This window comes from Hylobates moloch, unplaced genomic scaffold (genome assembly GCF_009828535.3).
Source record: "Hylobates moloch isolate HMO894 unplaced genomic scaffold, HMol_V3 SCAFFOLD_7, whole genome shotgun sequence".
In the NCBI taxonomy this organism is placed as follows: Eukaryota; Metazoa; Chordata; class Mammalia; order Primates; family Hylobatidae; genus Hylobates; species Hylobates moloch.
In genome coordinates, this window is record NW_026652282.1 from 93,143,084 (window position 1) to 93,155,545 (window position 12,462).

The window sequence follows — 12,462 nt, forward strand, 5'->3', positions numbered from 1 at the left end:
AACAGTTCTGAGGATTTCTATAACTCTGGTCTCTGAGATCTCCTTCTTGGCATTTCCCTACAACTCCCTCTGTACCTTCTATGCCAAGATGGAAATTGAGCTAGAGGCAGGGCACAAGGAAACAGGGGCCCAGGAGAATTAGGCCTCTAAATATTGGCAACCAAGTCAGCTAGACAGTGAGATATTCCTCAAGCAAATATCCCTGGTATGGAATTTTGGTTTTAAAATCAACGGAGGATGTTTTGTCTGGGCTCGTATTCTTTAGCCATCTTTTCCACCTTCATACTTGTAAATCTAGCAGGGAATCACAGAACCCGGGAATTAGAAGGAATCTTAGAAGCCACATTTATCCTCTTGCTCAGTGCAGAAATATCCTTCTGACAGTCCGAGAAACTCATCCTTATGCAAAACAGCTTATTCCATATTTGATCATTTCCTAATTGTTAAAAGGGTCTTCCTTAGGTTGAGGAAAAAATAGCTTCACACAAACAATTTCTAATTCCTCTTTCACATGACAGCCCTTTAAAATATCTAGTATGTCACCCCAAGTCATTCATCCTCTGGGCTAAATATCCTCAGTTCTTTTAAACCATGCCTTATAGGACATGGTTTACAGACTTTTTGCCACTCTAGTTGTCTTTTGAGCATAAATCTGCTCAATGTGTAGCCCGTAGCTTAATCGAAATCCTCTGTTGTTTCTTGCATGAACTACTACTATGTGCTTGATTCTAGGTTTGTACAATTGACTTTTAATTTTACTTGAATGCTGGGCTTTGTATTCATTCTCAAAAACCATTGCCTTGTTTATTTCAATCTATCTCCTTAAGGTCTTTCTTTATCTTGAGCCTCATATACAAAATCATATTCTCCATAGTAATGTTTCTCAATCTTTTTTTTTATCATTATCACACTCCTAAGGAGCCTTTTTAGATATTTTTTCCAATCTCTCTCCGTGAAATTTTAATACCACAGATATGCTGTCTATCTGTTTATTTGCTGTATGTATATCTCTGTTTCATGTAAAAAAGAAATTTTTTTTCACTCTTCGAGAATCAATTTTTGCCCTCTTGGGGGCAATATCACCCCCATTGAGAATGCATGATCTGTATCAATAAATATTTTATATGCATATTTGATCAGCCAGACTGATGAAAGTATTGAATGAGAGGGTCCAGGACAGAATACTACAGCATAACCTTTAGAGTCTTCCCCTTTTGATAAGGTTGTTCAAACTTGAAACAATCCATATAATTCCTGCTACCACCCAGCTCCGACTTTTCCATCTTCTTCATGAAGATATCATAAGACTTTTTCAAATGTCTTGCTGAAATCCAGATACATTATACTATGGTATCCCAGTGATCTATCCTTTTAAATACCCTTTTCAAAAAGGAAATGGACTTAGTTAAGCATGACTTGCTTTTAGTCATCCCATGCTTACCCCTAGTGATTTCCGCCCCCTTTCGAAAGCCCCACAAATGATCTGCCTAACAGTGCATTCTACACTTTTGCCAAGGATAAACGCCATGCTCATTGGTCTTCAGTTTCCAGGATCTATATTTTGCACCCCACACCACCACCACCTACCTTCACTAAAAATTGGGATATTTCCCTGCCTCTTTGCACCCCTCATGTCTTCTCTTTGCCATAATTTCTCAAAGGTTACCAAGACTGGCTCTGTGATCACATCTGCACATTCTCTCAGCAGCCTCAAATGTGATTTGTGTGGGCCTGGAAACTCATTGAAGGCAGCTAAGGACTCCCTTATTATCTTCTCATCTATCTTGGGCTTTAATTCTCTTTTCAGTTCAAAGATCATGCTCCTTGATGGAGAGGTTAATTAACTTGCCCACAGCCACACACCTAGTAAATTGGCAGAGCTGGGATTTAAATCAGGCTCTGTTTGACTCTGAAGACTGGCTCTTAACCAGAATGCTATGAGATTTCAAACACCAAATGAGTGGTATGGCCTATGGGTGTTGTATGAGTTCCAAAATGGGAGAGAACTATTTTAATAAGAGTAGTCAAGGCAGGCTTTATAAAAGAGGTGAAATTTGAACTGGATCTTAAATAATGAGTAGGATCCCAATAGGAACAAAATAATGATGTGTGCATATGTTGGTGGGAATCAGGGAAGAGAGTGAGGATGGCATCCCAGTCAGAGGAAATAACAAAGAATAATAAAGGATAAGAATTGCCACCTTGGTCTGCCTCATAGTCTACTTCGTTGATCATTATGAACACTAAGATACCACAAATGGTTAAGAGAGAGCCAGAGTGTTCCTGCCTTCCCTTAATAATAGCTTATTAAAGCTCTGATGCTTGCTACTTGTTTATTCTAGGGCAAGGCAGAGCCCTTCTGGTCCTTGGTTTCCTGCTCTATAAAATAGGAATAAAACAGGCCTATTTTCAATAAGCATTTACTGAGCTCCTACTATATACCACATACTATGCTAGTTGCTGGAGTTATAATGGCAGGCTATAATAAGAAACATGATCTCACCCTCAATAAGTTAAAAATCAGTCATGTATTTGCTTTGTGGAAGTTTTCAGTCTGTACTACTATTTTGTTCCATTATCTGGGTAATGTGGCACATTTTACTTATCTTAAAATGACCTCATTTAAAAGCTTGTGGGGATAGTGGTAAGGAGGCTTTTGATATGGTAGCCTAGGATTTGTGGAGCAAGTTGGTGTCTGCTCTCTCCAAGATGTTATAGATTCTGGTTAATTCCATCTCAGCCCTCACCCAAGTCTTGGATTCTGTTTTTTTGCTTCCTCTAGCCTCATTCCCAGCCCAATATTTTCCCCTATATTGGGCATTTTCCATCCCTAGATTGTAGAACTGAGTTCCCTGAGGGAGAAAAAAAAAGCCAGCTGCAGCCAGTATGCCAAGTGGTTGGCAGGGGCGGGGGTTGCTGTACATTGGTATAGTATGGCCCAGCCGTGTGGGGCTGTGTCATTTGGTTTTGGTTAGCTAACTACAGTCCTTGCCTCTTTTTAGCTTGAAATCCTCCAAGGCCAGTGAAAGTGTGAACAGAAGCCACAGAAGAGGATGGACTGTCAGCTTCCAAACCAAATAGCCTTGGGGTGGAGTTCAACCAAGACTTTGGGAGAGAGTAAGTTGGATATCTTCTCTGTTGGCCTGGTTAACACAAAAATATGCTTCGCTGGCTGGCAGCAGACCTTTTTTTTAATCAGGGGAAGCAACTCATTTGCCTTGTCAACAAAAGGGCTCTAATTTCTCAATATTAGTCAAAGGAAACCTCTGTCCCTAGTAATTGAAATAAATGGTTATGGTGGTTGCTGATCTTTGACTATATCAAATCCATACCCCTCTGCTTGGTCATCAAACCTCTTTCTCCACCAAAAGCTTGGTTTCACCACTACTTGGCACTAGTCTAGCTGGCCTTTGTATTCCATTTCTCAGGGCTGAACAAAACTTTCAGGAACATAACCTCCACTGGGCTGGTGCTAAAGTAGGAGACTCAGGACTGGAAAAGGTTGGGTGGAGGGTGATACTTAAAATACAGATGTCATCCAAGTCTTAGGCATAAATTGTAGATGAGAAAGAGTCAGTCCTAGAGAATTGAGCATAGGGTACCAGGTGAGAGTGGGCAAGGCCACAGACAGAAGACAAGGCAAGAAGTCAGGAATTGAGGTGATCCAGAAATCACAGGTCAGGAAGTATTGTGTAATGTGGGATGGAGCCAAATAATGCAAGGCAACAGCTAAGAACAAAGCCACAGATCAGGTACTCATTTTTAATGGAGGTTGGAGTCCCAGCATGATTCAACCCTACCACCATATTTTTACTCAAGATGTGCCCCCGGCTGTGACTGTTCTTTCTCACCCTTCCATATACCCAAGTCTTGCTTATTTTTTGATTCTCCAACCTTACTTTCTCCACGAAGCCTTCTCCCTCCTTGAGTGATCTGCACTCTTTCTGAATAATCATCTCACTTTGAGTCAGTATCATATCACACAGGGTTCTAGTTAGTCATTCTTCAATGTTTCATGTGTGTGCTTGGATTTCCTCAGACTACAGACTCCTTGAGGACAGCAGCTCTAGCTTCTGTACTTCTACACTCCCCACAGTGTGAAGCACAGAGCTAGGCACCAAGTAAATGTGCAGTAAATACTTGGCAAGGAATTCCAGAGATATTCAGAATGGAAGTCAGTAGCAACTTAGCAAGAGACTTGAAATTAGCCCACCATACACGCGAGCACATACACGCACTCGCGCACACACATACACACACGTGCTTAGAAAACCAAGTAAAACTGTCCTAAATGTGGAAGTCATGGAGGATGGTGTTATAGTATCCCTTTGTACATAAACAGCTCTTTGAGAGCTGGGAAAGCTTATAGAACTAGAACAAAATGGGAGGAGGCAGACTTGAGCTGTAATTAAGCTGGAGGGTGAAATAAAGATAGGGAGGGGGTTGGAAGCAAAGAGAAATATGAAACATTTCTAACATGGAGGGAAGGGACTTTTTTTCAGTCCCCTTAATATGTCATTCATCTGGCATCCACTAATTTGGGATTTTTGAAAAATCGGACTAAGAGAGGTTGTAGCTTGTTATAGGCAGATCTTGAAAGAAAAAGAGCTGCTAAATTAATTAAGCCTCCTCCATGATGGGAGAAACAGTGGGGCATAGGGAAAAATCTTGTTTGACTTAGCTAAAAGTTTCCCAGTTCCTTCCTAGAGCTCTTTAGAAACCTCGTTAAGCTACTTGTAAATCCTGGTCATTCCCGTCCAATTTTTTCCTTATCATAAATATTTTGGAGTATTAAAACTACATTAAAAATTTACAATTCTGACTTTTCACTATCTTAGACTCCTTCTCCTCCTTCCCTCCTCATTTGGTACCAAAAGAGAAGAGACTAGGTATGGAAAGCCTCAAAGTACTGGGAGCTTTCCTGTGCTATCTCATTTCGTCTTCACAGAAAGGACCCTGTAGCAGAGATAGTGTTTTTCTTGGTTATCAGAGGGGGGCACCTGCTGGGTGTTCAGGGGTATGTTAAGTGACCAGACTAAGGCCACACAAGAAGGAAATTGTGGAGCCCCTGCTTCTAAAAAACAATTCTTCCAACTCCAAAGACCTCCTGCTTTCCCCTAGCCTACGTTGCCCCTAAATTGAAAATAATCATTGACTAACAGGGGATTAAAAGATTTTTCTTGACAAATATTGCTTTATTAATCATTTAAGTGGCTGTGAATTCATGAGAAGAACACATGTTCAAAAACAGAGGTTATATTCATAATAGACAAAAACTGGAAATAGCCCAGATGTCCTAGTTTTAGAAATGGAGAACGGATTAGCATTTGCCAGGGTTTGGGGGTGGGGAGAAGCTGTGTTGCAGGAGGGAGGTGGATGTGGTTATAAAAGGGCAATACCACGAAGGATCTTTGAGGTGATGGCACTTTTCAGTATCTTGACTCTGATGGTAGATACATGAACCTAATGTGTTTAAAATTATATAGAACTAAATATATATGCATGAATATGAGTAAAATGAGAACTCTGAATAAGACTGGTGAATTGTATCAATGTCAATATCCTAGTGGTGATATTATACTAAAGTTTTGCAAAATATTATTGGGGAAAGCTGAGAAAAGGGTAAACAGAATCTCTCTGTACTATTTCTTACAACTGCATGTGAATATACAATAATCTTTTAAAAATTCAATGAAAAAGGAGATAATATGCAGTGGTAATATATATATATTCAATATATATAATGTGTGCATATATGTGTGTAAATTCAATATATATAATGTGTGCATATATATATATAAATTCAATACATATAAGACAATTCAATGAAAAATGAGATATGAGATAATGTGTCGTGGGAATATATATATTTATATATACATAAAATTTTATAATAAATATATATATATATATAAATCAGTGTATTATCTCTGATCTGACAGAAGTTTCTTTTGAAAGACGATGTTACAATAATCTTGTAGGTTTGAGTAGTTCAGCCAAGACTTGGAGACAAGGTGGTGGGAATTCTGGCTCAGGGAAATCGTTCCCCAGGGAAAAACACAGGTTGCTGAGCCTGACTGAGTGCAACAGAATGGGAGTGTGGTGTGAAATTTGAAGGAGTAGGTTTCACGCTTCATTCAAGGCCATAACTTTTCAGGTTCCTCTGCTCTTTGCTGAGAGAATAAACTCTGCTCCCAGAGGCCTGGTTACAATGAGCCCCAGCTAGAACCAGTTACATAATTTGCTGGGCCTAGTACAAAATGAAAATGTGGGGCCTCTTGTTCAAAATGTATTAGGAATTTCAAGACAGCCACTGCAGAACATTAAATTAGGTGTGGGGCCCCTCCAAGCACAGAATGCTGTGAAACTACACAAGTCCTGGCCCAAGTTAACATTTCTGCTAAATCCCCACAGCTGCAACATCTACAGAACACAGACCATCACCCCCTTTGCAGCCCTTCCCTGCTAGTCTGAATTGACTGAGATGACGGAGGCCCAAGTGGCTCTTTGGGATCCATTCACTGTGTAGTCACAGTTCTGGGCATTGGTAAATCCCTGCTGACTGATGGACTGGACTGTTGTTCCATAGACCAGATATAGAGCAAGAGAGGGTGGAACCCAGAAGCAGAAGGCATGCTGGAAAACTCTGGTGCCCATTGACAAAAAGGAGGCTGGTGAGAAGCAAATCAGGCTGGTGGCCATTCAGAAAGTGTACAATGGATGGAGCACTAAATTATAGCCTGGAGACCTGGGCTCAAATGCCAGGTTTGACACCGTCGAGATCATTAATTTCTGGGCGTGTCAGTTTCCTCATGTGTGAAATGAAGATAATAACAATAGTACTTTTCTCATTGGGCTGTCATGAGGATCAAATAAAATCATAGATATGAAAGCACTATGAAAACTCTCATGTGAACAGAAATGTAAGACATCTCAGAATGACCACCAGTCTGATTATTACATACACATCCCTAAGCCTTTGCTAGCAGGTGGTGGCTGGCCTGATCTGGATGCCTGAAATAAGAAGTAAGGTTAAAATGCATGGGCCAGACATCCAGTTCTGGCCAAGACAGAGGAGTCCCATTCCCCACCCTCATTCCCAGTCCTCCCTCTTACAACTAAAAAATGCTGGATATAACACAACAAACAAACATAAGAAGGCTGAAATGTGGGAAGAAAAAGGCAGACAACCTAAGCACCTAAGGACTTGAGAAACAACACAACCCTGAATACCCTGGGTTTTCTTTTTTCCTCCCATATATCTCAGATAGGTTGTTGTAGAAGACTCCAACCTGAAACATCCCACAAGCACAGATGAAAAAAAGTGTTCCAAGCAAAGCCTATTCACTGTAGCCACGGGACTGGGGTTACCTAACAACAGAAGGTTACCTAACAACAGAAAACCTTTTTTGGCAATACTCACTCTGTTCCAACTAAACATCAATGGCACAACTGCATACCACTCCTTTGGGGTTTCAGTGGGGCTGAGTGGAGAGCTGATATTCTATCCCCTGCCTGGCAGAAACAGTTAGCACTCTATTCCCCCATCAGAGTAGGGTCAGCTTAGCAGTGAGCTGAGTCTCTACTACCAGCTAGCAGCAAAGAGACTGAACAAGGTGATGTGAGGTGGGGCTAGTTGGTTTCAACAAGCAATTACTAATTCTCTGGAAACAAAGGAAAAGCTGGATAATCTCAGCAAAGAAATAGAAAATGTTAACAAGAACCAAAGGGAAGTTATAGAACTTAAAAACACAAAACTGAAATAAAAAATACTCACTGAATGGGCTCAGTGGTAGAGATAACAGAGGGTAGAATCAGTGAACTTGAAGATAGGTTGATAACGTTTACCCAATGTGAAAAAAAAAGAGAGAAAATGACTGAAAAAAAGTGAACAGGGACCCAGGGAGCTGTGAGACAATAACAAAAGTACTAACATGTGTATCATTAGAGTTCTGGAAGGAGCGAGTAAGGAGTGTGGGGCTAAAATACATTTGAAGAGGTACTGGCTATGAATTTTCCAAATTTGTCATGACATAAACCTAAAAATTCAAGAAGCTTAGTGACCTGAAACAGAATAAACTCAAAGAAATCCATACTAAAACACACCATAATTAAACATCTAAAAATTAGAAGTCATGATCCAAAAGAGATCACTCTCTGCCACCCCATGGGTTTTGGGGAATTCAGTACAGAAGATCTTCAGAGCTGTCAGCCTCCCCTTTCTGCATCATACCAGGGAAGAAGGGCAAGTCCCACCTACTTCAAACCCTGGCTTCCCCAGGCTTAACCATCAAGCCTATCATTCATTCATTCAACAAACATTTATGAGCACCTAATATTTAATAGTCATTCACCTCATTGCTAGTGAGACAACTGTGAACAAGCTAGAGTCTCTGCCCCCATGGAGCTATATTCTAATAGGTGGAGACAGACATACAGGGCATGTGTTGAGAAAGAGGGTAACTAAACAGAGCAGTACTTATTTAGAGACATACTTTTCCCAGAAAAGGATCTTATATCAGCCACCCTTTCATTCACTCAATATTTATTAATCACTCAAGCACTCACAATGTCTAAGAACCTGCTCGGCCTTGGAGACACAGTTCCTGCCCTCAAGGAACAAATAGCATTCTTGTAGGACAGGGTTGCTTAACCACAGTACTGTTGACATTCGGGATTGAATAATTCTGTTATGTGTGTTGAGGTGGGGGCTGTTCTGTGCATTGTACAGTGTTTAGCAACATCCCTGGCCTGTACCCTCAGAAGGCAGTAACATCCTTCCTCCAAGTTGTGAAAACCAAAAATGTCTACACACATGGCCGATGGCTCCTGGTAGGCAAAAACACACCCAGTTGAGAACCACGGTCGTAAGGTAAACTGAAAAGTGGACGAATAGTTGATATAAAATGTGATAACTGCTTTGGTAGAGAAACCTCCCTTGGCTCCACATTGCTTCCAGGCCCTCGAGAGGTGGCCTTACTCCACTTCCAGCCTTATTTCCTGCCATGTGGTCAAGCCCCCACTATACTGCACTCTAATCATCCCCAGAACATGGCATGCCTTTTTCTTTCTCCAGACTTTTCCATATGCCCTTTTCTCTACCTTGAATACCCTCCCCTGGCCAGCAACCTCAAGTGGCATAGCACTCCTTTTAAATCTTTATTTGAGGTATTTGTCTCATGTTGAGGGCAGAGACTATGTCAAGTTGATCTCTGTATCCCTAGTGCTTAGCATAGTCCTTACTTCCTGAAGTAATGCAAGGATGCAGAAAAGAGAGAAGACATAATTGTCCCTAGCTCTCAGATTGCTTCCATTCTCCTTGTAGGAGGAAAGAGAAACAGAAGTGAAACACTCCCATTCTGTACAGCCCAGTTTGTAGTAGAATTAAGTGCGAACATGTGCAAGATGTATTACAAATGATAGAACATGGGCAGAGGATTCATGAGATGAAATAATTGAACTGGGCCTTGAAGGCTTTGATCATATGAAAGATAGGGAGGAGTAGCTAAGAGATGGGAGTGGGAAAAGATAATAGAACACACTATTCCCCAGACAGTGAGAAAATCAAACCCCAGAGAGTACAGACCTGACATCCACTTCATGTACATAAGAGGTCTACTCCCACCCTGAGGTTTGCTCCTACCCTGATGTCTGGATAAATCTTGGATCCTTTAAGCAGGTAACAAAGGGAAAGGGTTAAAGAATGATGGGAGTTTTGGACTGCTGGAAAGCACTGGGAGTGACAGGTTTAGAGAATTAACACAGGCACACCGCCACCAAATAAGCTGATATTCCAAGCACAAGAAGCGAACTCTTCCTTAGCACGTCTGATTCGGCTAATTTAGACTGAGCACCGATCATGTACAATGTGCTTCCTATATATTGTCTTGCTTAGCTTTCACAATAGTAAGATGGTGAAGTCTTAGTGGCAAAATAGATTCAAACCAAAGTTTTCTGATGATGACAAACCTGGTTACTTTCATTGTGCCATACTGCCATGGTTAGCTCAGTGGACCCAAGTTTGGGATCTAGAGATATTCTTAGTGAGCTACTTCCTTCCTTCCTTCATTACTTTTCTCCCTCTCTATAAGCTTCTAATCCTGAGATACCCCATCCAAAAGAGCATGGATAGTCTCTGGAATGGGGCATCCACAAATACTTCCAAGATTAGTATGACAATTTTACCCAGATACAAAGGCTCCTCTGGAGGGTTTCCAGGGGAACTTCTTTGTGGAATAGGAGAGACTTGAGCTAGGCCTGAAAGGCTAATAGTGCTTTTAGACAAAGCAGGTATTTGGGGTAAAAGGTAGAGCGATCTATAGATCTTAAGGTCTTGAGTCGGGGGAAATGTCGTGTGTGTTAGGATGACCTTCAGGGAAGAACAGTGAAGAAGACTGGTGGGGCCAGGCTTAAGAGTTCATGTTGGCAAATAGTGGGAGATCAGACCGGGTAGAGCCTAAATGTAGAGGAGTTAGGAGTTTTCGTGAGTTCTGCAAGCTGGTATGTGTAGACACAGGAGCCTGCCTAGACAAATATAGCTGTAGAGACAGTCATGGATTAGTCGACTGGGGCAGCTGGGAAGGCTGCCACTGGGGGTGGGTAATGTAATTGAAACTCCTTTCATGCCAAGATCCTCTGAAATGGAAATGGTGAACAAGGGCCCACCAATGACGAAATTGTGTGCCTTGGGTTCCTTCACCTCCATTTTCCACACTCCCTTCTCTTTGGATTTCAATAGATCCATCTTGCCCTTCTGCACACATAGCCCTCACTTTCTGTCACCAGCAGAGTCTCACGCAGAACCACCTTCTTTAGGAAGGATCTTTTTCTGTCACTAACTAGCTCTTTTCTTCCTCCAAAGAAACCATATCACTTTTTCTTAGGGCTCCATCATGTTACTAGCACAAACCTGATTAGACAAATTCACAGTAAATGTTAATGTTTTGATAATGTCTTAATAATGTTCAAATTTGAATGAGAGCCTGCAATGCCTTTGCTAGAAGCAAGGGTTGCCATGAGACTTTAGGCTTAGATAAAGGGGGATTGTGATGGGGTGAGGATAGGGTAGGGACAGGAATTTGAGAAGGGGACCTTTTCATGACCTTTGCATAAAGATAGTCTTGCTTGTTTCTTAAATATTTGAAAAGAGGCTTCCCTCCATTCCCCCTCCGTATTCTCCCTACCTTGTTCCTGCATTCCAGGATCCTACCAGAAATAATTGTATGTATTAAACAGCATTTAGATGCGGCGAAAATGCCCAGTTTGGTTTGGGGATAGAAACTTTTCTTGAGTTGTCAAGGACCTCACAGAACTGTAGCTGCTGCTATTGGAGCCATGTTCACAGCTCCCGTGAACACTAAAATTAACAGATGGGACACTTCAATCCAGGGCACAGTTGTCAAAAACCACAGTTTAAATCAGTCACAGACAACTGTTTCATTCCCCACACTTGCCTGGGTGTAACAACTGCAGGAATGCCTCTGCTTAAATCGCATCCAGTGACACCACAGAGAGAGACATGTCTAGGCTGCATTCATTCTCAGGACTTTCTGAGCTTCTTTTAGAGCAGGGGTCAGCAACCTTCCCAAAATGGGGTGCCAGGGTTCTGACCCATGTTCTTTTATAGGACTAGTGCGTGTGGACTTATGTATGCAAACAATGGCAAGGTGGGAGGGTGATGAGGTAGGGAGAAAAGAGGGAGTTATACTGACTCTTGCAGAAGGAGATATGGTGGCCAACTATTAGCCAGAGACAGAGCACCACTGGGTGACAACTTACAAAAATAAATGGTGAGGAAAGGGTTTTACCTGTTGCTTCTGACCCGTGTGCCTATAATAGCTGGTCTATGGGTCATCCCTGGGTATACAGCCAACTCTTTGATAATGACTAATCCATTTATTCATTCACTCAGGCACTTGTTGAGTGGCCACACTTTGTGGAACACTGGAAACCGAGACACAAATAAGATGCTGTCTTCCCTCAAGGAGCTCACATCACAGTCTAGTTTCTGTTCCCAGTAATTCAACTATTCATTTGGTGAACTCACTGTCATGTATTTCACTAGCACTTGTCGAGTGTCAGGTGCCATCCTGCACTTGTGGTATGCAGAGATGCCGAGAAAAATCAGACAAGGTCCTTGACCTCAAGAGGCTTCCATCTAGTAGCATAAAAAGACAAGTAGACATTTCCATTTCTATTCAGTGTGGTAGGAGACATTTAGCTTATATGAGCCTCTAAGACACCTTCTGATACAAGATCCCTGATCTAGAGGGAGTATACCTTAGATTTAGGGAGAATCAGCCTTGGGAGAGGCAGATCCCTGTGTCTGAGAGTTGTCTTGTCACTGTACCAGGATGAAAGAGATGTTACCCAAAACAAGAATAAAAACTGTTTACCTAGGTGTTTGGTAAACATTTGTTATTCTTGTTTTGGGAACCATTTCTTTCATCATTCGCTTTACAG